Genomic DNA, 24,477 nt, shown 5'->3' on the forward strand with positions numbered 1-24,477 from the left:
TATAATTCCTCTCCGGGAGCTCCTGTCACGCCCAGCGCCGCAGTCCCTCTACTGCCAGTGGGAGCTGAAGCAAGGAACCAGAACAGCACGTTCCAGCCAGAATGACAGACCACACCCCCTCCTCTTTCTTCATCTCTCCCCACTTAACCTCACCAGTCTTCAACTCTGTTCTATGAGCTGCCTCCAGTGGGGCTGCGGAGCATCTAGGAAAGAATGCAGGATGTGTCTCATAGTCCAACACTAGCTGAGGAACAGTTTGTTTTTTCCTAAAAATGGGCAGTCTATAAAGTTACGTAAGACCCAGCTCTCTTTGCTGGGAGCTTTTCCAACTCCAGCTGGAGAGATTCCTCAAGCTATTTAAAGTTTCAGGAAAAGGGTTTGGAATTTCCTGATTGGCCAACCTATACTGGAGACATCTCTGGGCAAAGATGGGGAGGTTCCAGCAAGGAAAGCAGTAAATGAACTCCCACTGCCCCTCCGTTGTGGACCCACTGAGCTCTCCTGGAAACAGCCTGATCCATTTATAGTGAAAATCTCAGAACAAGGACAAGCCCCAGAGCCCAAATAGAATCAAGTTTTTGGGGCTCACTCAAAAGAGGCTGGGTCTGGGAAATCTAATAGCCTGACCTAGAAGCATACCAACAGGGCTTCGGAAGGGCTTCCTTCCCTACTTTAGGCAGATGTATGGAGGAATTTGCTATTGGCTTGAAGAACCTCAGATGCCAAAGTCTTGCACAAGGACTTGGATGAATCAGTTAATAAACATTGACTGAATACCTATGAAGTGCCAGATACTGTATTATGTGAACAGAACAGACCTGGTACCTTCCTTCATAGAGCTTATAGTTCACCTAGGGAGACTAAACAAATAATTGAATAACTATGACCATATAAACTATGAAGTAGGCCTTTGGAATATGCTACATTCAAAGGAAAGATATCTAATCCATAAAAGCCACTTCTGTCCAGGGAGGCCAATTAACATATTTGTAAATCAGGGATCAGTTTACACTGAATTGGGAACTGAAATGATCTGTATTTGAACTGAAAATTCTTGTCCTTGGAGGAGTCACTAGAATCTATCAATAACCTGCTCCCAGTTGAGCTCTACTTCTATTGACATTCATTTTGCTGGAGTTCAGTGCCCTGTTTACTTCACACACTTTTATTTAAGCATAGGAACTCCCTTCAGCTAACAAACTACTGTCCATTACGGTGAAGAAATAGAACCCTGATTTCCAGCTACAGGCCATTCACTTTTATTTCTTTCTGGTCAACAGAGAGAGTTATTAAAAGGCCAGTATGTAATTCTGTTCTTGAGGACTAATTCTATAGCATGGGGCAAGTTATTTGATCATCCTCAGCCTGAGTTTCATCACCTGTAAAATGGGGATAATAATACCTCTCTTACAGGGTGGTGGTGGGAGTTAGAAGATACAGAAAACATCTAGTACAATGACTGGTATTTAGTGAGGGCTTGGTAAATGGCAACTATAATAAATATTAATCAGGAATCTTTTTTTTTTTTTAAGATTTTATTTATTTATTTATTTATTTGACAGAGAGAGACACAGCAAGAGAGGGAACACAAGCAGGGGGACTGGTAGAGGGAGAAGCAGGCTTCCCACCGAGCAGGGAGCCCGATGTGGGGCTCGATCCCAGGATCCTGGGATCGTGACCTGAGCCGAAGGCAGACGCTTAATGACTGAGCCACCCAGGCGCTCCATCTCTTCTTTTCTTGAACCCAATATCTCCTATTGCCTTTTCGAGACTGTTCTACTGTTCAGTTCACTAATTTACAACAGGGAACCTTGCCACCATCCTACTCATGTTTTTCTTTTCAATTGGTATACCATCCCAAATTCTTTAACCTTTCTTCATGGCTCTGTTCTTTATCCCCTAATTTGTAAAGTGGCTCTGTCCCAGGAAACATCCCAAAGGAATACAAAGAAACAAGGTTAGAGTGAGTTTGCAACTTATCTGTGAATCAAGAATTTCCTAACCAGTGAACACAGTGAATTCAGGCCCTTGACTACCTGAATTGCTGTGTCAGCAGAACATGGTGAAAGCGAGTCCTTCGCATAAACTCATGAGCTGACAAGAGTCTCCTTAAAAGGGGCGCCTGGGTGGCTCAGCCTTCGGCTCAGGTCATGATTCCAGGGTCCTGGGATCAAGCCCCACGTCCGGCTCCCTGCTCAGCGGGAAGCCTCCTTCTCCATCTCCCACTCTCCCTGCTTATGTTCCCTCTCTCGCTGTCTCTCTTTCTGTCAAAAAATAAATAAAATCTTAAAAAAGTCTCCTTAAAAGATCTAATTATTTCTAGACACGTACACCATGTAACCCTCAAGTTCTATAGCTTCTGTGTTAGAAAAGTCTTTCTAGTCTATCCTCTCTTCTAATTCCTACAATTATTACTCTAATTCTAGGCCCTCCTTCAACACCATTTTCAAGGACTATATTCAATCTTTGGGCAAAGATTCCTATGGGCAGGAATTGAGACTATTGCTAGGAATACAATGGTGAACAAGAGATATTATCCCAACGCTCACTGAGCTTACAAGCTACTGAAGGAAGACAGACAATCACACAAATAAAAATATAATTACAAAGTGTGATAAATGTCATGAAAAGAAGTACAGGGTATCAAGAGGACTTGATTAAGACTAATTAAGGCACTGGTTAGAGGTCAGGGAAGGCCTCTCTGGTAAAATGTTTAAGTTGATCCTTGAAAGGTGAGTTGAAAGGAAGTTAAACAGGTAAAGAGTAGGGGAAAAACATTCTAGGCAGAGGGAATGACATGTGTGAAAGGCACCAAGGAAGAAAATAGATGGTATTTTAGAAAAACTGAAAGGAAGTCACTGTGGCTGAAAGTGTCCATCATATTTGACAACCTGGAGTTCATTGGTGATCTTGACCAAGATCAAGGGAAGGGAGGAAGAAGGAGGCACACTGTTGATCATAAAGAGATTACCCAGAATTCTCACACTTGTACCATAACTTAGTCAAATGGTCACTCCTGCCTCCAAGGGAAGTAGAATTTTAGTTGGAAAACGTTATACCCAGCTGAATATCAGGCTTCTGTTAATTTGAAAGAGAAAGAGAGAATAGATGTTTTATTGGCAATTAACAATCTGGGGCCTAGGAAGGTGGGAACTACAATTCAATTCTGCCAAATTGATTACAAAGTAACATTGATTATGACACAAAGATATACATATACCACTATTGAAAAGAGATTTATTTGGCAACTAGGCAAAGATTTAACACAGTAAAATCCTGTTTATTCTTGTCAAAGAATAAACAAGTGTTAGCTCAGATAAGGCCCCAGCTTAAATGTGAATATAGCTGTATTGATTTGACCTGAATCACTATCACACAAAATTGTCATGCTTGTGATTTTAAGCACCTTGTCATTCATTAATATTCAGACTATAGAAAAAGAACCAGCCAGGATCCCTGGCTGCCTCATTCGGAGGCGCATGAGACTCTCGGTCTCGGGGTTGTAAGTTTAAGCCCCACATATAGAAAAGACTATACTATAGAAAAGAACCGGCCAGGATCCCTGGCTGCCTTATTCAGAGGAGCATGAGACTCTTGGTCTCGGCGTTGTAAGTTTAAGTCCCACTTTGGGTATAAGATTTTAAGATAACTTAAATAAATAAATATTTTAAGAAAAAGAAAAGAACAGACCAGCAGATTGCTGCTCTTTAGAACAAAATCTAAACAGGACCCAAATGAAGACATTTGCTTATTGTTCTTCTCCACCAAGTATATTAGTAGTGTATTACAATGGAAAAAGCAAGGGCTTTGGAGTGAGTCTGACAAGAATTCCAAGCCCAACTCCCCTACTTTCTAGCTCTGTGATCTTGGATAAAGTTATCTCTGCAAGAGTCTCAGTTTCCTCAACTGCAGAATATGGGTAATAATAGCCACTTTGTTGGGGCACCTGGGTGGCTCGGTCAGTTAAGCGTCTGCCTTTGGCTCAGGTCATGATCTCTGGGTCCTGGGATCGAGCCCCACGTCAGGCTCCCTGCTAACAGGGAGCCTGCTTCTCCCTCTCCTCCCTGCTCATGCTCTCTCTCTTGCTTGCTCTCTGTCTCTCAAATAAGTAAATAAAATCTTTAGGAAAAAAAAAATCATAGCTACTTTGCAAGCTCATTGTTAAGAATAGATATAAGTATTAGCCTTTAGCTGTAAGTCATTTACTTCTTCCTAATCCATGGTATGTGGGGAGGTATAACTCCAATATTCCTGACCCTGTGCACACTGTTCTTAGGTTGCTTCTATAGCAGTTTGATCCAGTTTTCTTTCTTTCTTTTTTTTTTTTTAAGATTTTATTTATTTATTCATGAGAGACACAGAGAGAGAGGCAGGCAGAGGGAGAAGCAGGCTCCCCACTGAGCAGGGAGCCCGATGCAGGACTTGATCCCAGGACCCCGGGATCTCGACCTGAGCTGAAGGCTGATGCTTAACCGACTGAGCCACCCGAGCACCCTTGATCCAGTTTTATAAAACCTGTAACTGTGATAGAGCCTAGATTCACAGTCAGCCCTAAGTCTTTGCTCAAAATGAGCTCATCCCTCCCCCCACCCCACACCTCTCATCCATATTTACCATGTCCAAACCCTTCTGACTGTTGATAGTTTCCTTGCTATCCACAACCATACCACATATAGAAGTGGAAGGGATGGGGAGGAGAGGGACTTGGGACCTGAGCCAATTCAAGTGTGGGTTTGGAACCTGGGAGCAGGGGGAAAAAAACCCAAACAAACAAACAAAAAGCCTTGCAGAGGCATGGTATAGTATTATTAAGCAGAAATAGAAAGATAAAACTGTTTATGGCTCAGTCTGCACTCCAGAATGATAATGCAATATGCTAAATTCCACAGATGTTTTTTAAGTGCTTTATATGAGGGGAATTAGCCTGTCTGTTAGCTCCAATACAAATAACCTTAGAATTCTTCCTTCACATTCCTCAGTGGCTCCTTAGAGGGGAGTTGCCTCTGAAATATACACATCAGCCCTGCAGGAGGAGGAAAGAGGGTCTCCAGGCGGCCCAGCAGAGTCAGAATTCTGAGTTCCAGACCTTGAATAGAGGGGCCTTTAAGGTCTAGAGTCAGCAAATTATGGCCCATGCCAGGGTGATTTTATAATGGCCCACAAACTGAAAATGGTTTTTACATATTTAAAGAGTTGTAAAACACACACACACACACACACACACACACACACACACACACGTGGCCCATGAAGCCTAAATATTTTCTATTTGGCCCTTTACGTATTTACAGACAGAGTTTGCTACAAGGAGGGTGGGTCTCACCAGAGGCTGCAGGATATCAGAACATCTGGTTTGAATCCCCAGTGTAGACACTTGCAGAAAAAGAGGTGTCAGCACCAATGAAGAATAGATTGATTCTCCTCTCCATGAGCTCTGGAGACCTGGCAAACTAACCCCATAGTGAGGGATTGCTGGGCTAGAAAGAGTGAAGGCTTGTGTTGGGTGTAGAACACAGTGTTGCCATTGTTCTAACCGAGCAGTGGAATACATCCTTTCATTCATGTTGCTTTCTCAGGCCTTTAGGCTACGTCCAGTTGGTAAGTCCTGCTGCTAAATGCTATATCAATAGGATACAAGCCTTAGATCAGTGGCCTGGGCTCAGGCCTTGGGGAGAATTAGATTTGTAGATGGAGCAAGTGGGTGAGTGATGTTTCTGCTTGCATGTTTTTACTTTCTCTATTACACGTTAGTGGAAATTAATACCTTATGTCTAGGTAAGCAGATTCCTATTTCAACTGTTCCTCAAACCAGAAGGCCTGAGGAAAGGAACTGCACTTCCCAACATGGCTGCCATGACCTAGAAGAAGGAAAACCTGAAAGGCCAGGGCTCCCCTATATGCATGAATGACACTTATATTTCTAAAATACTTTGGTCCTTGGGGCACCTGGGTGGCTCAGTCGGTTAGGCGTCTGCCTTCGGCTCAGGTCATGATCCCAGGGTCCTAGGATCGAACCCCACATTGGGCTCCTTGCTCGGCGGGGAGCCTGCTTCTCCCTCTCCCTCTGCTGCTCCCCCTGCTTGTGCTCTCTCACTCTCTGTCAAATAAATAAATAAAATCTTAAAAAAAAAATACTTTGGTCCAAAAATTTACGGCATTTACATTTGTTGCTACTTATTATTTTAATTTTTTGAATACTTGTCCTTGCTACAACACCAGAAGATGGATGCAGTTACTGCCCCCAGATGACCCAGCAAGTCAGAAAGAGCCAAGAATGAAAGCAGTGTTCCTGTCCCTTGGGCATCCTGCCACTATCCTAGGCATGGGTAGCTTCTAGATGGATTGAGATCAAACCCCATATCTCTAGTGATCAAATCTGGTTGTTTCTGAGGCTGCATTGTTGTTCTGATGACCAGGTAGATAAGCCTTGAATGACAGAAAAAAATGTATTGAATGAGTGGCTCACCAGCCTACCTCCTTGCCAGCACCTTGGCTCCTGAAGATAATGATATGTTGTGTCACTGATGATGATCAGGAGTCAGCCACAGGCAAGAAGATGCCAGAGTCACTGTTACTGTGCACTTAGCTGCTTGGCTGCTTTCTTTGCACTTCAGCATTCCTACCTGATGTGTGGTACATTTTTATCATTCCACAGCAGTCTGCTGTGCACATGGCCCCTTAGTAGGTTATTTACATCAGCTGTCCAGCTGTCAACCTTCTCGCATCCCTGTCTGCCTAATAGGGCAAGATGAAATCTGTTAGAAGCTGCCTTTCAGGGAGACGAGTGGGATAGCCAGAGTTCCAGAGACTGTAGTCAAAGTGCAAGGTCCCTGGGACTCCAAATGTAGGCCTTAAGGGATAAAGATAGAAAGATGTTCTGGGCCCTGACTCCAGGCCAGAAAGATGAGGGCTGGTTTCTTGGTGTTTCTATCCTGTTGTGCGGTCTAGGAAGAGCTCTGGACAAATAAATTTTCAAGGGATTTGATCTACCTGCTAAAAACTCTAAGCAACTCAATTAAGGACCAGCCTAAGCATTCTTTGTTTCAGATATCTTTTTCTTTTTTTTTCTTTTTTTTTTTTTTTAAAGATTTTATTTATTTATTTGAGAGAGAGAGAATGAGAGAGAGCACGAGCGGGGAGAGGATCAGAGGGAGAAGCAGACCCCCCGCTGAGCAGGGAGCCCGATGTGGGACTCGATCCTGGGACTCCAGGATCATGACCTGAGCTGAAGGCAGTCGCTTAACCAACTGAGCCACCCAGGCGCCCTCAGATATCTTTTTCTTATAATGTTAGCACTATCTGGGACTTGTGACTGATAAGGCTGAGCTTCTGGTTAGTTGAGTCCCAGTCTTTTCTTGATTTTACTCAGATCGTTTCAGTGCAGCTAGTTTGTATCGTGTGTATATGTGTACACCCTTCCAAAACAGGGTACTAGGTCTCTTGTATGGGGCCCACCTAGCTCTGGAGAACGCTATAAAGAACAGTTCTCAGTTGAAGTCCTCCTGGTCGCAGAGATTTAGGACCAGACAGCTGGACTTGTGACAGCTCTGTTTGTTTCCTTTTCCCTTCCCTGTCTCTGAATTCTGAACTGTTTTCAACAAGGCTCACTTCCCTCAGAATCCAGCTTAGCATCCTAGAGAAGCCTGAGGCCAATCTTACATCAGGAAGCTGTCCTAGATTTGGGCAGTAACCAGTAGAACTCGATACTGACGCCAGAGTGTAAAAATAAACACCTCCTACAGTGCTGTCTTCATCCGCTGGCATCAGAGTTGCTATTATTAACCCGTAGGCCTCATAGGCAGCTGTGATGGGCAGACAACAGCCTGGACAGACCTATCCTGCCAGCTTGGGATCAGCCTGTTTCTTTCCTACATCTACTGGGATCTGAACTGGGGCCCCTGGAGAAGCACCATCAGTCTGGGAGCATGCCCCACAACAGGTAACACTAGAGATGGATTAGTATCCTTGGTTTAGGAGAGTCTTAGGCTCCCAGGGCCAGCCTGCCAGTCCAGAGTATAATCGGCACCGGCTGACTGATTCGGTCCTAGTACAGGAGAGGGAAAAAGAAACATGACTCTTTCCATTTCTTTTGGATCTTTTTAAGAGGTTTTACCTACCAGTTCCCTGGACCTGGAGCCTTTAGGTTTTCTGGGAAATTGGGAAAGAAGAGAGGAAAGGATTCCAATGGTCATCTGCCAAAAATATAATAATAATAGTGACCGTGACTGAGCGTTTATCTTGTGTGAGGCACTTTACATGCAATATCTTGCTGTCGCTCTCTCTGTGTCAAATAAATAAATAAAATCTTTTAAAATATATACTTATTTAATTCTACCTCAAGCCTTTGAAGGAAGACATGACAGTTTTACAAATGAGGAAGCTGAAGTTTGGTGAAGTTGAATAACTTCCTAAAGTCCATAGCGAGCAGCTAGGGTGTCACACTTGAATCCACACCTGTCAGCACCAAAATCCATGCTCTGAATCATTAGAGAACCTAGGTTCCTGAGTACTCAGGACTCAGGCCAGACCCTAGCCACCTGCTTTTAAAATCTAAGTATACATCAACTACTCTCCTTTTAGTCTTGTAACTAAAGCAAATATAGTACCTGATGGACAGAAGTGGTCTTTGCTGCCACCTGCTAGTGAGGCAGTCCCAGTGATCTCACCAAGCATGGTGAGCTGGACTCAGAGACTATTTTCTAAAGTCTCTCAGAAGATAAGTCACCTCTGGGAAAAGGCTTTGACTGACAGAGAATTCTCAGGGACTAGGACCCCTTAGCTGAGAAAAAGGCCAGACTGGAACCTAGTTCCCCAAGGGAGCAAGGCTTTGATGGCTTCTAGCGGTCATGCTGAGTGAGGAGTGTGCTTGGAGGATAGTCGTTCCTTGAAGGGCAGCTAGACTTCTTTTTCTTCTTTCTCTTATCTCCCCCACCCTGTCTCCACAACTGGCTTGTGTAATTCAATCTAGATTCTTCTCATAGTCCACCGTGCACTTGTGGCCTTTTATTTACAGCTTTTGAAAGACTGGTAGAACAGCAGCTTACCAGCCTGCGTGCCTCAGTCCACTGCCTTGGGGGAGGGGAAGCAGAGAGCACTCTGGCCTTGCTTCCTGGAGCCCAGGAGCCAAAAGGAACGGCCGAAAAAAAACAAGGGGTTGACCACATTAGGCCTTTTTTGTCCCAGCTAACTCGCTCCTGCAAATACACACTTGAGAGCTGTCGTCCTAGCAGTGCACCCCGAGCTGGGCCTCTAACTATCCATCTCTGGCACGCTGTGCCTGGATTTGGGGGTTTGCTCCACCAGGAGCTTACGGCTCATCTACACCCAGCACTGGAAGGCTTAATCTCTCCATCTTCATCCTCATTCCCTCTGTTGAAGAACTCGGTCTGTCAAGGTACGAACTAAATCTTTCCTAATTCTCTATAGTCTTCTCTCTCCCTAACCTACCTCCTCAAAAGGGATAGATAGGATTTATAGCAAATTCTCAATCTCTAGAGACTTCAAACTGTAGCAGTGTAAAACCAGGCGCCTGGAGGTATAGGTGTGTGTGTGTGTCTGTGATTTTTGTTGAAAGGCAAGAGAGTGGGCAGAAAGACGTTAATTAGCACCCTGCAAAGGAACCTTTCCTTGGGCCTGAAGTTTTATTTATTTATTTTTTTTAAATTTTTTTATTATGTTAATCCCCATACATTACATCATAGTTTTAGATATAGTGTTCCATGATTCATTGTTTGTGCATAACACCCAGTGCTCCATGCAGAACGTGCCCTCCTCAATACCCATCACCAGGCTAGTCCATCCTCCCACCCCCCTCCCCTCTAGAACCCTCAGTTTGTTTTTCAGAGTCCATCGTCTCTCATGGTTCTCCTTGGGCCTGAAGTTTTAATTTGGCTTAGTTTGTAATTAGATCTGAAAGGGACCTTAAGAGGTCATGTGATTCGGGCTTCTGCCTCTAAACAGGTGCTATGAGTTGAGCTAAGGAAGGAATCAAATAGTTGACCTACTGGAGAAAGGTATACACTTGCTGGCTAGATGAGTAGAAGAGAAGAATTTTTTTTTTTCTAGGTATAACCTCTTTTGAGCAAAGAGAGACCCTGGGACAAAGCTAGGTTTATTATTACCAGATTTTGATGGAATAAAGGAAAGCAACCCTTTACAGCTCAGTAAGGGTCAGTGGCTTCTAGTTTATTCTTTTCCTGTCTGTAATTTCCATGCTGCAGTCTCCATTCATTGAACTGGGGCCTTGGGAGCTTCAGACACAGCTGAACCTGAGAGGTAAAAGGCTTGGGGCCTACAAACGCCCTGGGGCTCTGGATGTTCTACCAGTGATTTTGATTACATTAAAGGTGCCTACATATTTCCAGTCCATAAGGGAGGAAATAGACTTGGGGAAAAGAAGATCTACCCATAGATCCAGGTGGTCCTAGGAAAGAGCCTATTCTACTTCAGAGCCAGGCCTCTTCTACAGTGTTTGTATTCGACTTTAGGGAGTGGACTTGGAGCTGAACATTTCTGTAACATAATTTGAGAAGCTGAAAGCAAAACAAGCCCTGTGCTTCGAAAGAGGATTCTATATTAGGGAGTCCTGATAAGGAAGCAGCTGGGTGTGTCTGGGACAACCCTACAGGCCTCTTCCAGCACACTCCCAGCATGCTGGCTGGCCTCGTTTGGAGTCCAGAATAACATAATACCAGTTCAGAACAGTGGCCTCCTCAGCTAGGAGCAGCTACATGTAACCAGGGGGAAAGACAGGAGCTCTGGGCAGCGGCGGCTATTTCATTTGTGGAATCAGACTGCTGATGCCATAGGCTGGTGCTCTCAGGCCTCCAGCAGCCTGTTTATTCTTTCCTTGTAACTCAGTGCAGCACCCACAGGAATTACTATCACCACCAATTCTTAAATCTCTGAATTCTTTCAGCATGTCTCACATATTTCAAAGAGAAGTACTTATCTTGCAGGAGATTCAGAGTCTCCATCAAATCTCATGGCCTATAAAGACATAGAACCGTGGCAGGCATAGAGGGTAGTTATACAAAACTGATTTTCCTGAATTAATGTAGAAGTTCATTTCTTTCTTTTTTTTTTTTTTAAGATTTTATTTATTTATTTGAGAGAGAGAATGAGATACAGAGAGCATGAGAGGGGGGAGGGTCAGAGGGAGAAGCAGACTCCCCGCTGAGCAGGGAGCCCGATGTGGGACTCGATCCCGGGACTCCAGGATCATGACCTGAGCCGAAGGCAGTCGCTTAACCAACTGAGCCACCCAGGCGCCCCTCTTTTTTTTTTTTTAATTAAAGATTTTATTCATTTGACAGAGACACAGCGAGAGAGAGAGAACACAGCAGGGGGAGTGGGAGAGGGAGAAGCAGGCTTCCTGCAGAGCAGGGAGCCCGAGGCGGGGCTCGATCCCAGGACCCGGGGATCATGACCTGAGCCGAAGGCAGATGCTTAATGACCAAGCCACCCAGTCACCCCTAGAAGTTCATTTCTGTACTCAGAAGTAAGTCTGCTACGAATGCAGCTACCCCACATTATTCTCCAGGCCTATCTGATTTGGAGCCATGAAGAAAGAAGAGATGATTTCTATCAGTTAATCATTTGTTTCACATTCCATTTTCCTGACCCAACAAAGCATGTTGGTCAGTCTTGCCTTTGCCTTTGCCTAGAGGTTTTTAGAATTTCTCCCTCTAAGCCCTAGGGTCCCCTGGAAGGGCCTTTGGGGACCCCCACAGTGGAGAGAGAGATTTGGAGTGTGTAGGCTTTAGGCCTCCCTGCTTTAACCAGAGTAGCTCTGTTTTATGTATGAGGGCCGAAAAAGCTTGAAACCACTGCTCTAACCCTTGTCCCACATCCTGAAATGTCTTTCTTGCTGCCTTAGCCCTCTGCAGAGGTATGTTGGCAATGATTTTAACAAAATTATGAGCCCCTCAAGTCGGGCTCTTAACCCATGAACATCCAGCACAGTGCTTTATACACAGAAGGATGCTTGTGGTTTGATTATTGCTTGCTTGCTTGACTGACTAACTCCTGAGGTGATATTAATTAATGGCCTTGGGTTGCTTCTAGATCAGGGAGAAGTATACAGTAGTCATCCATAGTTTTACTTTCCACAGTTTCAGTTAACCCATGCACGTTCAACCGTGGTCCTTCTGGAAACAGATGATCCTCCTCCAAGCAGATGATCCTCCTCCTGACAATTATCAAAGGGTCAGTAGCTTAGTGCTCCCATCACAGTGCCTATGTCTTTCATCTCATTCCATCTTATCACAGAGGCATTTTACCATCTTACATCAATACAAGAAGGGTAAGTGCAGTACAATAAGACGTACCGAGAGAGACCATATTCACATAACTTTTATTATAGTATATTATTAAAATTTTATTATCAGTTATTGTTAATCTCTTGCTATGCCTAATTTATAAATTAGACTACCATAGGTATGTATGATAGGAAAAAAGCATGGTATATATAGGGGTCGGTGCTATCCGTGGTTTCAGGCATTCACTAGGGGTCTTAGAACATATCCCCTGCAGATAAAGGGGGACTACTGTATAGTATGTCATTAGTTTATTTGATTTGTTATGACTTGACCACTTCTGACCTTTCCTACTGGAATCAGTCGTGCAGTTTGCGGTGAAAACATGGACAAAGGTATTACCTAACATAGGGTTGTTGCTGGTGTAGAGGATATCTGACTAGGTCACAAGCAAAAGTACTTCCTGTTGATTTCCAAAGAAGAGTGTCCTGAGGTAGGCAGGGTAATTATTGGGAAAGACTGGGGGCAGAGGTCTACCGAGATCACATAGTCTTATCTATTCTTAAATACTGCTTGCTTTCACTAAAAATTACCTGCCTGGATAGTTTCCAAAACTATTCAGTGTCTTGACTGTGGAAAGTGCAGATCTTTTTCTTCACTGAGGTACACTTAAAACAACATCCAAGCTGTTTATCTGCAGCCTCCAGTATACATCTGAATATCTTTTGGGTTTTTTTTTTTTTGGCTTTATTTTGTTTTTAATTAACATATGTTTTAATGAAAGCTATATATACATTTAGTTTTTTTTAAAAACCAAATAATAGAAAAGGGACATTTAGTGGGAAGACTGGCAAAATCCAAATAGTTTGCAAGTTTAGTTAATAGTAATGTGTTCAATGTTAATTTCTTTGTTTTAATAAATGAGGATTATGTAAAATGGTAACAGGGAACTGGTTGAAGGACATACAGGAACTCTCTGAACAATCTTTGATAGTTCAAAAATTAGGGACGCCTGGGTGGCTCAGTTGTTAAGCGTCTGCCTTCGGCTCGGGTCGTGGTCCCGGGGTCCTGGGATCGAGTCCCACATCGAGCTCCCTGCTCAGCGGGAAGCCTGCTTCTCCCTCTCCCACTCCCCCTGCTTGTGTTCCCTCTCTCGCTGTGTCTCTCTCTGTCAAATAAATAAATAAAATCTTTAAAAAAAATTATTTCAAAATAAATAGTTAATTTTGGGGGCACCTGGGTGGCTCAGTCAGTTAAGTGTACGACTCTTGATTTTGGCTCAGGTCTTGATCTCAGGGTTGTGAGTTGAAGCCCCGCATTGGGCTCCATGCCGGGCCTGGAGCCTACTTAAAAAAATAAAAATAAAATAAATAGTTATTTTTCTAAAATTGAAAATTATTCCAAATTAGTTAATTTTAAAAAGTTTATACACAGCAATAAAGGTCTTCACAATGAAAACAAGCCAAATAATGCCAGATATGAGACAATCTGAGCAGCAAAATCAATACCAGCAACAGGTTATGACCCATTCAATTGAAAAGATAAGCCCAAGATTCCATACTGATACTGAAGGAAGTGAGGGAGGGAGGGAAAAAGGAAAGAAGAAGGAAAGAAAAGAAATTTTTCTTGTATTAGAATGCCAGTAATAAATGTAGAAAGAATAATAGCTGATTCAGACAAAACTCATCAATGGATGTTAGCATTTTTTTTTAAGGATTTTATTTATTTATTTGTCAGAGAGAGCAAGCACAAGCTGGGGGAGCGGCAGGCAGAGGGAGAGGGAGAAGCAGGCTCCCCACTGAGCAAGGAGCCCGATGCGGGACTTGACCCCAGGATCATGACCTGAGTCGCCCAACCGACTGAGCCACCCAGGCATCCTGGATGTTAGCATTTAAAAAAATTTTTTTTAAAGATTTTATTTATTGAGAGAGAGAGAGAGAGAAGGAGCAGGGGCAGGGGGCGGGCGTGGGGGGTAGAGGGACAGGGAGAAGCAGGCTCTTTGCTGAGCAGGGAGCCAGACATGGGGCTCCATCCCAAGACCCTGGGATCATGACCTGAGCCGAAGGCAGACACTTAAATGAGCCACCCAGGCCCCCCAAATACTAGCATTTTTAAAGAGCAATAGCAATGCTTTACATTTCTATAAAACACTTACAGTTTATAGAGCACTTTCACACACTGTTTTGAGTAGGCCACTGTTCACATCTCTCGCTGGGGGTATAACGTATCTCCCTTTAGCCTTCACGTTCTTTTTTTCACCTCGTGACCTCCCATAAAACAGCCTGGTCCAGGAATAGGAATGCTTAGTAGCCAGTAGTTATATTCATTTACGTTTTATTTTTACCACCCCTAGATCTCTCTAATAATGTCTTGCTATTTGATTATCTTTGAGATTTTATCCTTTATTTAAAACATTTCACACATACACACATAGCTTATATTCTGTATCTGACATTTTTAATACCTGAAGTGCTTGCAGTTTAAATCTGTTATTTGTTTTCTCTGTTATTCATTCATGGTGTCTTGCTTCACATGTATTTGTGATCCTTGATATAAATTACTTTTGTTTGTTCTTTAATTTTGAGAATCCTATCTACTTAAGCTGGGGTAGTTTCCTCCAGTGAAAATTTGTATCTGCTTCTCCCCAAAAGTTGGGGGGGAACCACCAGCCCTGGATCACTTGAACATACTTCAAGAGTGTCAGCTTACCGTGGGAGTCTCAGGTTTAACTCCCCACCTTTTAGTCATCCAAGGCTTGTCATTCTGACCACAATTAGAATGTTTGGGGAATTGGCCCACAAGGAACCCTGGCCCTCCTTGCTTACTCCACAGCTCATGATGTTTCCCCTTTTTTGGGATGGGGGAGTAGCCTTGGAGATTTGTCCTATTTACCTTGAGCCCTGAGATGCTTTAAAAGATACATGTTCTACAGGATCTAGTTTTTTTGCAGTAGAAAGGACTTCCTTAATATCTTGTTCACCATATTCAGGAAGAAGCAGTCTCTCTGTACATTTTGATAGCCTACTTTTTTTTTTATTAGCTTTTAAACCTTTTCTATACCAGCCCTCTTAAATATCCTATTCTATTGGACATTTAGGATATTTTTAATTTTTTGCTATTGCAAGTAATACTGCAGTGAACATCATTGTAGAAATGTAAGGTAAATCGGGGGTTGAGGATATTGAGAAAAAGCGTAACTTATTCTGGGCAAGGGTTGCAAACTCAAATGCTTTATAGGATCCTGGAAAATAATGGAAATGAATAAAGTGAACCAGTGAAGCTGCAAAAGACCATAAGGAGTGGTGGGAACGTGTCAACCTGAAGGGCACATGCCTATCTCATGAAGGCAGCCACTTCTCAACTCCAGCCATTTGTTACAATCTAGAAACGAGAGCCTGGTATGGTCAATTCTGATTCTTCAAGCAAGATAAACTGGAAATCCAGATGATTATTTTATTATATCTATATCTATATCTATATCTATATAGATAAATATAGATATAGATATATCTCCAAAATGTTTATGGTGGCATTTTTACTGTGCAAGCCACATAAAACCTGTTGACACACAAGATGTGACTGTCAGGCTGTCACTTTGCAATGTATGTTCTAGGATCATGACTGGGAATAAACGGTAGGAAAGTGCTGACTAAAGACACAGCTGCTTAGTCATCTTTCCATCCTCAGTATGAAAATGGAGAGAAATGACGGGTTAAGAGTTTAAGATCTTGGCATTGAGGATTTTTTTTTTAACTAAGGCTCAGCCTTTTGGTTTTCATCTTCCTTCCTTCCTTCCTCTCCTCCTCCTCGTCAGATGTGCTGTTGTCAGGCTAAGCTAAGCTCCCCCAAAGAGCTTGGATCCAGCTAGCCTGCTGGGCTGGCGATCCAGTAGCCTCATCAAATAAACATCAGTGGTGCCCTACTAAGTTCCAAGGCTTTGTGCTAACAATTATTTATCAACATATAAGACACAGCCCCACATTGCAAAAGTGTGCTGTCATCAAGAGATAAATAACAAAATAAACTGGCCAATGTTTGGTACCAAATGAGTTGTGCAGACAATTGGTGTTGAAGAAGTTCAGAAGAAAATTTCCATGTTTAAGAAAAGCTTCTAGACATGTTAGAATTTGAGCTAGGTCCTTAAAAAAAAGCAAGGGAAATAGGAAGAGGGCATTCCAGATATCTTCCCAGGGGAGTGAGCCAAAACTCAGAATTCTGAATAAATTTGGCATGTGATGGAACATGGTCGGATAAGTAGGAAGGAACTTTGAATGTCACATCAAGGAATTTGGATTATCCTGTAGGCAGTAGGGAGCCATTGAAGACTCTTTTTAGTAATAAGGTGACATATTGAAGGCAGTGCTTTGAGGAGATTGATCTTGTGTCATCATATAGGATAGCTGAGAGGAAAGAGCCAGAATGAAAGCCATAAAAATAGTAGAAAGACTATATAATAATTCAGAGAGATTAGTGCAGCTCTGAATTAGAACAATAGGAGTAGGGGTGGGAACTTGAGAGGCAATATAATGAGTGGTTAAGAACACTGACTTTGGAATCAGACAGATCTGTATCTGAATCTCAGATCAGATATTTACTGACTGTGTTACCTTAGGAAGATGATTTAACATCCCTGAACCTCAGTTCTCATCCATGAAATAGAGATAATAATACTTAGTTTAGAAAGTGGTTATATAGATTAAATGAGATGATGTAAGTAAGTGCTTAGCATAATAGTTGGAATATAGTAAAAGTACAATAAATTATTAGATCCATGCCTAAAACACTGGAAAAAAGACTCGGCATGACTTGGTGATTGTCTGAATGTAAAGAGAGAGTCCAGATGACTCTTGGTATTTTCAAGCTTGTGTTACTGATAGTCTAAAGAAAGCTGATTTAAAATAGAAAAATCAGTTTGACTTTAGGTATGTTGAATTTGGGGTAATGGTAAGAAGTGTATAGTAGGCTATTAGAGATTTGATTCTGGAAGTTTTGGAAGAATGTTTGGGGTTTTGGGGTAATGGTAAGAAGTGTATAGTAGGCTATTAGAGATTTGATTCTGGAAGTTTTGGAAGAATATAAGATTTGGAAATTAGCATAATGGGAAGGGCCAAACACTTCTCAAGTTTCAACTTTTTTTTTTTGTAAGATTTTATTTATTTGACAGAGAGAGACACAGCGAGAGAGGGAACACAAGCAGGGGGAGTGGGAGAGGGAGAAGCAGGCTTCCTGCCGAGCAGGGAGCCCGATGCGGGGCTTGATCCCAGGACCCTGGACGGCAGTCGTTAAGGCAGACGCTTAACGACTGAGCCACCCAGGCGCCCCTATTTTCAACTTTTTGAGGAACCTCCATACTGTTTTCCAGAGTGGCTGCACCAGCTTGCATTCCCACCAGTAGTGTAAGAGGGTTCCCCTTTCACTGCGTCCTTGCCAGCATCTGTCATTTCCTGACTTGTTAATTTTAGCCATTCTGACTGGTGTGAGGTGATATCTCATTGTGGTTTTGATTTGTATTTCCCTAATGCCAGCTGATGTTGAGCATTTTTTCATGTGTCTGTTGGCCATTTGTATGTCTTCTTTGGAAAAATGTCTGTTCATGTCTTCTGCCCATTTCTTGATTGGGTTATTTATTCTTTGAGTGTTGAGTTTGATAAGTTCTTTTTTTTTTTTTTTTTTTAAGATTTTATTTATTTATTTGACAGAGAGAGAGATAGCGAGAGCAGGAACACAAGCAGGGGGAGTGGGAGAGGGAGAAGCAGGCTTCCCACCGAGCAGGGAGCCCGATGTGGGACTCCATCCCAGGACCCTGGGATCATGACCCGAGCCGAAGGCAGACGCTTAACGACTGAGCCACCCAGGCGCCCGAGTTTGATAAGTTCTTTATAGATTTTGGATACTAGCCCTTCATCTGATATGTCATTTGCCAGTATCTTCTCCTATTCTGTCAGTTGTCTTTCGGTTTTGCCGACTGTTACCTTTGCTGTGCAAAAGCTTTTTATCTTGATGAAATCCTAGTAGTTCATTTTTGCCCTTGCTTCCCTTGTCTTTGGAGACCTGTCTAGCAAGAAGTTGCTGCAGCCGAGGTCACAGAGGTTGCTGCCTGTGTTCTCCTCTAGGATTTTGATGGACTCCTGTCTCACAATTAGGTCTTTCATTCATTTTGAGTCTGTTTTTGTGTGTGGTGTAAGGAAATGGTCCAGTTTCATTCTTCTGCATGTGGCTGTCCCATTTTCCCAACACCACTTGTTGAAGAGACTTTTTTCCATTGGATAGTCTTTCCTGCTTTGTCGAAGATTAGTTGACCATAGAGTTGAGGGTCCATTTCTGGGCTCTCTATTCTGTTCTATTGATCTATGTGTCTGTTTTTGTGCCAGTACCATACTGTCTTGACAATTACAGCTTTGTAATAGACCTTGATGTCTGGAATTGTGATGCCTCCAGCTTTGGTTTTCTTTTTTCAACATTCCTTTGGCTATTCGGGGTCTTTTCTGGTTCCAAATAAATTTTAGGATTGTTTGTTCCAGCTCTGTGAAAAATGCTGATGGTATTTTGATAGGGATTGCACTAAATGTATAGATTGCTTTGGATAGCATAGACATTTTAACAATATTTGTTCTTCCTATTTATGAGTTTTCCCATTTCTTTGTGTCTTCCTCAATTTCTTTCTTAGGTGTTCTATAGTTTTCAGAGTACAAATCCTTTACCTCTTTGATTAGGTTTATTCCTAGGTATCTTATGGTTTTTGGTGCAATTGTAAATGGGGTCAATTCCTTGATTTCTCTTTCTTCTGTCTCGTTAGCATATAGAAATGCAGCTGACTTCTGTGCATTGATTTTATATCCTGTGACTTTGCCAAATTCCTGTATCAGTTCTAGCAAATTTTTGGTGGCGTCTTTTGGGTTTTCTACATAGAATATCATGTCGTCTGCAAAGTGTGAAAATTTGACCTCTTCTTTGCCGATTTGGATGCCTTTTATTTCTTTTGGTTGTCTGATTGCTGAGGCTATGATTTCCAGTACTTGTTGAAATACAGTGGGGAGAGTGGACATCCCTGTCATGTTCCTGATCTTGGGGGGAAAGCTCTCAGTTTTTCCCAATTGAGGATGATATTTGGTGTGGGTCTTTCATATATGGCTTTTATGAAAATGAGGTATGTTCCCTCTATTCCTGCACAATGGAGAGGTTTTTTTTTTTACTTTTTTAAAAAATTTTTATTTATTCATGAGAGACAGAGAGAGAGAAAGAGAGAGGCAGAGGGAGAAGCAGGCTCCCAAGGAGCAGGGAGCCCAATGCGGGACTCGATCCCAGGACCCTGGGATCATGACCTGAGCCGAAGGCAGATGCTTAACCATCTGAGCTACCCAGGCGCCCTAATGGAGAGTTTTTATCAAGAAAGGATGCCGTATTTTGTCAAATGCCTTTTCTGCATTTATTGAGAGGATCATATGGTTCTTGTCCTTTCTTTTATTAATGTGTATATCACATTGATTGATTTGTAAATGTTGAACCATTCCTGCAGCCCAGGAATAAATCCCACTTGGTCATGGTGAATAATCCTTTTAATGTACAGTTGGATCCTATTAGCTAGTATCTTGGTAAGAATTTTTGCATCCGTGTTTATCAGGGATATTGGTCTGTAATTCTCCTTTTTAGTGGGGTCTTTGTCTGGTTTTGGGATCAAGATAATGCTGGCCTCATAGAATGAGTTTGGAAGTTTTCTTTCCATTTTTATTTTCTGGAACAGTTTCAGAATAGGTATTAATTCCTCTTCAAATATTTGGTAGAATTCCCTGTGAAGCCATCTGGCCCTGGACTCTTGTCTTTTGGGAGATTTTTGATTACTGATTCAATTTCTTCGCTGGTTATGGTTCTGTTCAGCTTTTCTACTTCCTCCTGTTTCAGTTTTGGTAGTTTATATGTCTCTAGGAATGCATCCATTTCTTCCAGATCGCCTAATTTTTTGGCATATAGTTGCTCATAATATGTTCTTATAATTGTTTGTATTTCTTCAGTGTTGGTTGTGATCTCTCCTCTTTCATTCATGATTTTATTTATTTGGGTCCTTTTTCTTTTCTTTTTGATAAGTCTGGCCAAGGGTTTATCAATCTTATTTCTTCTTTCAAAGAGCCAGCTCCTAGTTGTGTTGATCTGTTCTACTGTTCTTTTGGTTTCTAGTTCATTGATTTCTGCTCTAATCTTTATTAATTCTCTTCTCCTGCTGGATTAGGCTTTATTTGCTGTTGTTTCTCCAGCTCCTTTAGGTATAAGGTTAGGTTGTGTACTTGAGACCTTTCTTGTTTCTTGAGAAAGGCTTGTATTGCTGTATACTTCCCTCTTAGGACTGCCTTTGCTGCATCCCAAAGGTTTTGAACAGTTGTGTTTTCATTTTCACTTGTTTCCATGAATTTTTAAAATTCTTCCTTGGGGCGCCTGGGTGGCTCAGACGGTTAAGCGTCTGCCTTCCGCCCAGGTCATGATCCCAGAGTCCTGGGATCAAGCCCCTGCCGAGCAGGGAGCCTGCTTCTCCCTCTCCCTCTGCCTGCTGCTTCCTCTGCTTGTATACTCTCTTTCTGTCAAAGATAAATGAAAAATCTTTTTAAAAAATTTAAAATAAAATAAAATTCTTCTTTAATTACCTGGTTGACCAGTTCGTTCTTTAGTAGGATGCTCTTTAACCTCAATGTATTTGAGATCTTTCCAAATTGATTGAGTTCCAGTTTCAAAGCATTTTGGTCTGAAAATGTGCAGGGAATGATCCGTCTTTTGGTACCGGTTGAGACCTGATTTGTCACCCAGTATGTGATCTATTCTGGAGAGTGTTCCATGTGCACTCGAGAAGAATGTGTATTCTGTTGCTTTAGGATGGAATACTCTGAATATATCTGTGAAGTCCATCTGGTCCAGTGTGTCATTCAAAGCCCTTGTTTCCTTGTTGATCTTCTGCTTAGATGATCTGTCCATTGCAGTGAGTGGGGGGTTAAAGTCCCCTACTATTACTGTATTATTATTGATGTGTTTTTTATTAAACAATGAAGAAAGAATGTTGTAAGAAGAGGTACCGGGAGGTTAGTATTATAGAAGCCAAAGGGAGAAGAGGGTTTCAATAAGAGAAGATGGCTAAATATCAGAGAATTTAAGTAATTTAAGTTCAAAATTAAACAAATTCAGACAGTCCAAGTGACTTCTGGTGGTTAAGAAATGGTTAAGGAGAAAGTAAAGTTAACATAGTCTATTCTGCTAAGAACTTTTGTGTTTGAAAAAAAAAAAAAAAAAGAAAGGGAATTGTCTGAGGTCCTTGGGTTGACATGCCAGCGATACCAGAAATGCCTCTGCTTTCTGCACACCTGAAATTCCACCATCCCCACCCAGTTACACAGCCTTCAAAGACTTCTGTCTCTGTGGAGCTGAGCAACACTGTTCACTGGGCTGCTGCTGCTGCTTTTTAGCAGTTTTATTGAGAGATAATGGATGTACCATGTTTCATCAGTTAAAGTATACAATTTAGTTGTTTTTAGCATATTCACAGAGTTGAGCAACCATCACCACAATCTAATTTTAGAACATTTGCATCATCGCACAAAGAAATCCCATACCTGTTAACAATCACTCTCTATTTTCCCCTTCCCCAGGTCCCTGGCAACCACTAACCTACTTTTTGTCTCCATAGATTTGCCTAATCTGGACATTTTGGACATTTCATATAAATGAAGTCAAACCATATGGGACCTTTTGTATTTGGCTTCTTTCACTTAGCATAATGTTTTCAAGGTTCATCTATGTTGTAATGTGTTTTAGTACTTCATTCCTTTTTTTGTTGAATAATATTCCATTTTATGAACATACCACATTTTATTTATCCATCCATTGAAAGACACTTGGGTTGTTCCCACCTTTTGGCTATCATGAATAATGCTGTGAACATTAATATACAAGCTTCTGTGTGAACATATATTTTCATTTCTTTTGGGTATATATCTAGGAGTAGAATTTCTGGGTCATATGGTTAACTCTATATTTAACATTTTAAGGAACTTCCAGACTGTTTTCCAAAGTGATTACACCATTTTACAATCCTCCCAGTGATGTATGAGGGTTCTGATTTCTCTACATCATCAACTCTTGTTATTGTCTGTCTTTTAGATTTTAGCCATTCTAGTAGAGTGGAGTGGTATCTCATTTTAGCTTTGGCTTGCACTTCCCTAATGATGTTGGGATTCTTTTAATGTGTTTATTGACCATTTTTATGTCTTCTTTGGAGAAATATCTATTCAAATCCTTTGCCCATTTTTTAATTGAGTTATAAGTCTTTTTATTGTTGAGTTGTAAGAGTTCTTTATATATTCTGGATAGAAATCCCTTATCAGAAATATGATTTGCAAGTATTTTCTCTCATCCTGTGGGTTGTCTTTTCACTATCTTGATTGTGTCCTTTGAGGCACAAAAGCTTTAAATTCTGGGACGCCTGGGTGGCTCAGTCGTTAAGCGTCTGCCTTTGGCTCAGGTCATGATCCCAGGGTCCTGGGATCAAGCCCCACGTCGGGCTCCCTTCTCAGCGGGAAGCCTGCTTCTCCCTCTCCCTCTGCCCCTGCTTGTGTTCCCTCTCTCGATGTCTCTCTCTCTCTGTGTCAAATAAATAAATAAAATATTTAAAAAAAAAAAAAAAGCTTTAAATTCTTACAAAGTCCACTTTATGTTTTCTTTTGTCACTTGTACTTTTGGTATTGTGTCTAAAAATACATTGCCTAACTCAAGGTTATGAAGAGTTATTCCTTTTTTTTTTTTTTAAGCTTTCAATAGACCTTTTTCTCCCCCCACCAAGGTGAACAGCAAGGGTCTTCTCTTCTAAGCCTTTTGAGTCAGATCTGTCTACCACTCACTCTCATTTACACTCAAGGCACATTTCTTTTTATACTACTCTTGTTCAACAGGACTTTGGCTGACCACCCTGTATCTGCCAACCACTGTGCTAGGTTTTGTGGGAAACACAAAATAAAAATGATTCTGTCTTACACACTGGGTATTGGGCAAAGATGAATTTAACTTGGACTTGGCAGTTAAAAGAGACATTAAGGTAGATATGAAAAAAGAACATTAAACATATCAAAGGGCAAATGATTTACTTAATCAAAATTATGGACTGATGCTACTTTTTGATAAAGTTTGCATCAGTATACAATGAAATGAGAAAAATAACGATGATATGCTTTCTCTTATGCAATGATTATAGTTGACGTAAAGTTTTATTATTATGTTTTTTAATGATGCTATTTGTCAACGTAAGAAATTAGCAATCCCATATCGATCTACCGGTTTTTGTGGGATTCTTTTCTTGGCTGTAAAACCAACAACCTGCAGCCACAGGTTCAGAAGACAGAGAGATCTTTTCTGGCTCAGGGGTGACCAGTGAAGACTTGATGGAGGAGTTGATCTGAGCCTTGTAGATTTTGGATAATTCTGAGTAGAGCCAAGTGTAACAGGTAGGAGAATGTGAACAAGGGCAGCAGAGTGGAAATGAGATTATGAAACAGGTTTGAAGGACTACATGATAGGGTGTGGGAAGTAAGGTTGTGTAGAGAGAGAGTAGATAGATAGCCAAGATGGAGGACCTTGAAAGCCAAAATGAGTTTGAACTTGATTCTCTGGGTAATGGGAAACCATTAAAAGGGACAAGAGGAGTGACATTCTGAAGAAAGATGGTACTTTAAGGAGATGAATCTGGCAGTAGTGGAAGGTAAATTGCAGGTGAGAATACTAATTAGGAGCCAGTTGAGGTTTATAATATGACAATATTTGTATTTTGTTGCTAGCCAGAAAATAATTTGACCTTTCATCAAAAGCACTATAGATCTTCGGCAGTAGTGGGTAGAAAGTAGGTGATGATGTGGTGAAGTAAGCCAAGCACTAAAAATTTGAAAGCTGCCACCTTCTACAGGCAACTAGAAACATTTCCTAAGTGGTGGCTCTCCAGTGTGATGCATGGCTTAGCCTCACAGAAATTTCAGGAACAAGACCCTGGACCTAGAAATCTTACAGTAAGAAGCTAGAACTCCAAGCATTTGGTCATGGAGAATGACTTTGTCCTAACCTAAAGCTGCTTATCCAACCTACTTTGAGGTCTCTATTAGGGGAGAGGGAAGTACAGCTATACCTCAGAGATATTGCAGGTTCTGTTCCAGATCACCGCAATAAAATGAATATTGCAAAAAAGCAAGTCAAATGAATA

The 24,477-nt window shown here is 41.7% G+C and overlaps 1 protein-coding gene across 2 annotated transcripts in view; it reads left to right on the forward strand.

Annotated features, from left to right (window-relative positions):
* Nucleotides 1–24,477, forward strand: part of RUSC2 (RUN and SH3 domain containing 2) — a 70,709-nt gene that overhangs the window by 19,272 nt on the left and 26,960 nt on the right. The window contains exon 1 of one of the 2 annotated variants that reach the window (XM_036081218.2): nt 7,798–7,939. The exons of the other annotated variant lie outside the window; for it this stretch is intronic. The gene's annotated coding sequence lies outside the window, so the exon portion shown is untranslated. Of the gene's footprint in view, nt 1–7,797; nt 7,940–24,477 lie in introns of those variants that run through there. 2 annotated transcript variants of the gene reach the window in all.

This window comes from Halichoerus grypus, chromosome 14 (assembly GCF_964656455.1).
Source record: "Halichoerus grypus chromosome 14, mHalGry1.hap1.1, whole genome shotgun sequence".
Classification (NCBI taxonomy): domain Eukaryota; kingdom Metazoa; phylum Chordata; class Mammalia; order Carnivora; family Phocidae; genus Halichoerus; species Halichoerus grypus.